This window comes from Puma concolor, chromosome B2 (assembly GCF_028749965.1).
Source record: "Puma concolor isolate L17-30 chromosome B2, mPumCon1.1.hap2, whole genome shotgun sequence".
NCBI classification, from domain to species: Eukaryota; Metazoa; Chordata; class Mammalia; order Carnivora; family Felidae; genus Puma; species Puma concolor.
In genome coordinates this window covers 32,269,119-32,274,239 of record NC_141671.1, presented here as the reverse complement: position 1 = coordinate 32,274,239, position 5,121 = coordinate 32,269,119, and the positions used below count along the sequence as shown (strand labels likewise).

Genomic DNA, 5,121 nt, shown 5'->3' with positions numbered 1-5,121 from the left:
TCTAATTTATGTAATTTTTCCTTTGTTGCCTGTATTGTTGATGTCATATGGAGGAAATCATTGCAAAAATTCAAAGTCATGAAGATTTTATCTACTTTTATTTTAATAGTTTTATAGTTTTAACTCTTAAATTTAAGGTTTTTTGAGGCACCTGGGTAGCTCAGTCAGTTAAGCGTTTGACTTCAGCTCAGGTCATGATCTCATGGTTCGTGAGTTCAAGCCCCACATAGGTCTCTGTGCTGAGAGCTGAGTCTGGAGCCTGCTTCAGATTCTGTGTCTCCCTCTCTCTCTCTGTCCCTCCCTGCTTGCACTCTGTCTCTCTGTCTCTATCTCAAAAATAAATAAACATTAAAAAAACATTTTAAATTTAAGGGTTTTTGTCCATTTTAAATTAATTTTTGTATGTATATGGTGTAAGGGTGGGAGTCCAACTTTATTCTTTTGCATATGGATATCAGATTTTCATAGCACCATTTGTTGAAAAGACTATTCTTTTCCCATTGAACGATCTTGGCAACCTCATCAAAAATTATTTTACCATATATGTGAGAGGTTACTTCTGGGCTTTCTGTTCTATTTCATTGCTCTATGTGTCTATCCTTATGCCAGTACCATTCTTCTTTGATTACCATGGTTTTGTGGTAAGATTTTAAATCATAAAGTGTGAGTCCACCATCTTTGAGGGTATATATATATATATATATATAACTGTATTTACTTAGAAGCATTCAGAATGTCAACAAAGCAGCTATAACTTCTTTTTTTCAAATAAAGAGCTGTTATTCAGCTAGCAGAACAATTATTTCATATAAGTAGCTTTGGAAGATAAGAAAACTACCATCCCCAACGTAACTAATTTGTGCTATGCACTAACAAGAATCTGCTTTAAATGTCCGTGTCAATTTAAAACCCCTATACTGTACCAGGCAAGATTAGTGGCTACTGAAAATACCACCAGGACAGGGCTTTCTAAAGACACATTCAGTAGTGTGTTAATTTATACCAAAAAAGACACTGTGCAGTTTAAAAATGTATCTTATACAGTCTTACATTTGAATTTTTTTCTTTAAAAGGACTGAGTGTTGTACAGGGGGTTAAATGCTTTATAGACAAAAAAAAATGTCTAGAACCAACTTATTCATCACCATCATATTCTTCATCTTCATCTTCTTCATCTTCCTCATCCTCCTCCTCTTCCTTCTTTTTCTTGCTTTTTTCAGCCTCGATGACTCCCTTCTTTGCTGCATCAGGCTTTCCTTTAGTTCACTAGGCAGTAATATCCTTTTTATATTTTTTCTTCAGCTTAGCAGCCTTATTATCATAAGACTGCTTGTCATCTGCAATAGTTTTTTCACATCTCTCCCAGTTTCTTTGCAATGTCACCAATGGATAGGCCAGCATCTTCTCCTTTGGTTTTTGGTTGATACTCAGAACAAAACAAGAGGAAGGCCAAAAGAGGCCTGTTGGGTACATTGGGATTCTTGAACTTCTTTTTTGTTTTCCCTTTAGGGGGGATATAAATTTTCATTTCTCTTTCATAATGGGCCTTGTCTGCCTTTGCCATGTCTTCAACTTTTCCTTTCTCTTTAGTAGACATGATCTTCCAGTTCTCTCAGCACTTCTTAGAAAACTCTGAGAAGTTGACTGAAACATCTATGTGCTTCTTTTTTGTGTCTCTCTTGACAAGTTTGAACAGAGAATGCATATGATGACATTTCCTCTCTGCTTCTTAGGATTTCCTCTGCAAATGTTTAATTATTTTCCTCAGTGAGGCACAGAATTGCCCAGTGCCTCTCTGACTCTCAGTTGCCCCCAAACTATCTCTATTGAGCTCATTGTACTGCAATGGCTATGAGAGCCAGACACGGCATCTTTGTTGTTTTTCAATATTGTTTTAGTTACTTGGCATTTCTTGAAATTCACATAAACCTTAGGATGGCAATGATATTTATTTCTTTTCATGCTTTAAAAATATTATTCCTCTCTCATTTGTCTTACACTATTTTAAGTGAGAAATATGCTGTCATCCTTATATTTTTTCCACTTTATACAATGTTGCTTTTTTCTCTGGATGCTTTTGAGATTTTTTTTTAATCCCTGCTTTTGAGAAATTTGATTATAACATGCTTTGGTTTAGTTTTCTTTGTTTTAAGTATTTGTAGAGATGATCTATGGACTTAGTTTGCATCGAATTTGAGATAAATTTGGGTCACTATTTTTCAAAACAGATATTTTGGCACATTTGAATTGTCTCACAGCTCACTGATACAATGTTTATTTTTCCCCCAAGTTCCTATTTTCTCAGTATCTCATTTTGTATTGACTCTGTCTTCGAACTCACTAATTTTTTCTTCTGCAATGTCTAACCTGCAGCTAATCACAGCTAATGTAGTTTCCATGTCTAACATTTTAGCTTTCCTACCTAGAATTTTGATTTGGGCCTTTTTAAAGTATCTTCTAGATTTTGACTTAACATGGTCAATCTTTTCTAATCTTCTTGAACATATAAAATATAGTTATACTAACTTTTAATGCCTTTACTAATTCTATTATCTATGTCACTTCTGGTTACTTGCCAATTGGTTGATTTTTCTCCTATTTGTGGGTCATATTTTCTTGCTTCTTTGAATGGTTGATAACTTTCAACTGGATGTCAAACATTGTTAATTTTCCTTATTAGATGATAGATATTTTTGCATTCCATAGTTTTGACATTTGTTCTAAAACACAATTTCTTGGCATGATGTGATCCTTTGGGGCATTATTTTTAGGATTATTAGGCAGAATCAAAAACTGTGTTTAGTGTAGAGCTAAATGCTCCCGACTACTAAGTAAAACTGTTCTGAGTACTCTACCTGATGTCTCATGAGTCGTGAGGTTTTTCACTTCAACTAATAGAAACAAGAACTATTCTGGACCCTGTGTGGACTCCATTGATTGTTTCCTCTAATCTTCTCAGGTGGTTCTTCTCCAACCTTGGGTAGTTTCCTTATATATATTCATTGTTCAATGTTCAGTTGAAGACTGAAGGGAAATCTTCTGCAGATTTCTGGGATATTTTCTCCCTGTGTGTGTGCAGTTATTTCTTCTCTGGCACTTTGCAAACTCTAGCAACTTTTGGTTTCCCTGGATTCCTAGATTGATTCATCAAATCAGAGAGAGAAAGTTAGGTTTTTCCAGGGTTCCTGGAAACTTTCTCTAGGCAGTCAGCTGGAATAATTGTAGGACTTCCTTCATTTGTTTTCTACCTCTCAGATATCATTGTCCTTCAATGTCTGACGATGAATGTCTCAAGACTTACTGTTTCATGTATTTTATTTAGGGTTTTATTGTTGTTGTTGTTGTTGTTGTTGTCATTGTCGTTGTTGTTATTTCAAGCCTTTGTTACCCCATCTTGATCGAAAGCAGAAGTCTTATGCTTAGATTTTGATTGAGATTTCATTGAATCCATATACCAATTTTGTGAGAATTTAAATCTCTTTTAATAGTAAATATTTTATTTTATTTTTTAAAATTAATTTATTATTTTTAAATTTACATCCAAGTTAGTTAGCATATAACGCAACAATGATTTCAGGAGTAGATTTGTTAATGCCCCTTATCCATTTATCCCTTCCTCCCTCCCAAAACCACTCCAGAAACCTGCTGTTTATTCTCTATACTTAAGAGTCTCTTACATTTTGTCCCTGTCTCCATTTTTATATTATTTTTGCTTCCCTTCCTTTATGTTCATCTGTTTTGTATCTTAAATTCCTCATATGAGTGAAGTCATACGATATTTGTTTTCCTCTGACCGACTAATTTCACTTAGCATATTTTCCAGTTCCATCCACATAGTTGCAAATGGCAAGATTTCATTCTTTTTGATTGCCAAGTAATACTCCATTGTATGTGTGTATATATACATATATATACATATAAGGTATACATATATACCACATCTTCTTTATCCATTCTTCCATTGAGGGACATTTGGGCTCTTCATACTTTGGCTATTGTTGATAGTGCTGCTACAAAACAGCACACCTGTATCCCTTGGATAAATACCTAGTAGTGCAATTACTGGGTTGTAGGGTAGTTCTCTTTTTAATTTTTTGAGGAATCTCCATAGTGTGTCCCAGAGTGGCTGCACCAGTTTGCATTCCCACCACCAGTGCAAAAGAGTTCCTCTTTATCTACATCCTCACCAACATCTATTGTTAACTGAGTTGTTAATGTTAGCCATTCTGACAGGTGTGAGGTGGTATCTCATTGTGGTTTTGATTTGTATTTCCCTAATGATGAGTGATGTTGAGCATTTTTTCACATGTCTGTTAGCTATCTGGATGTCTTATTTGGAAAAGTATCTATTCATGTGTTGTGACCATTTCTTCACTGGATTATTTGTTTTTTGAGTGTTGAGTTTGATAAGTTCTTTATGGATTATGGATACTAACCCTTTGTCTGATATGTCATTTGCAAATATCTTCTACCAAATATCGGTTGCCTTTTAATTTTGCTGATTGTTTCCTTCACTGTGCAGAAGCTTTTTATTTTGATGAAGTCTCAATAGTTCATTTTTGCTTTTGTTTCTCTTGCCTCTGGAGATGTGTTGAGTAAGAGGTTGCTGTGGCCGAGGTCAAAGAGGTTGTTGCCTGTTTTCTCCTCTAGGATTTTGATGGCTTTTTGTATTACATTTAGGTCTTTCATCCATTTTGAGTTTATTTTTCTGTATGGTGTAAGAAACTGGTCCAGTTTCGTTCTTCTGCATGTTGGTGACCAGATTTCCCAGCACTGTTTGCAGAAGAGACTGTCTTTATTCTACTGGATATTCTTTCCTGCTTTTGTCAAAGATTAGTTGGCCATACATTTGTGGGTCCATTTCTGGGTTTTCTATTCCGTTCCATTGATCTTAGTGTCTGTTTTTGTGCCAGTACCATACTGTCTTGATGATTGCAGCTTTATAATACATCTTGAAGTCTGGGATTGTGATGCCTCCAGCTTTGGATTTTTTTTCAAGATTGTTTTGGCTATTTGTGGTCTTTTCTGGTTCCATACACATTTTAGGATTGTTTGTTCTAGTCTGTGAAGAATGCTGGTGTTGTTTTGATATGAACTGCATTGCACATGTAGATTGCTTTG

General features: G+C 35.1%; 1 pseudogene; it reads right to left on the bottom strand.

The window, feature by feature from the left end:
• Nucleotides 1–1,022: 1,022 nt before the first annotated feature.
• On the bottom strand, nt 1,023–1,743 carry LOC112862867 (high mobility group protein B1 pseudogene; annotated as a pseudogene).
• Between the last annotated feature and the right edge of the window lie 3,378 nt (nt 1,744–5,121).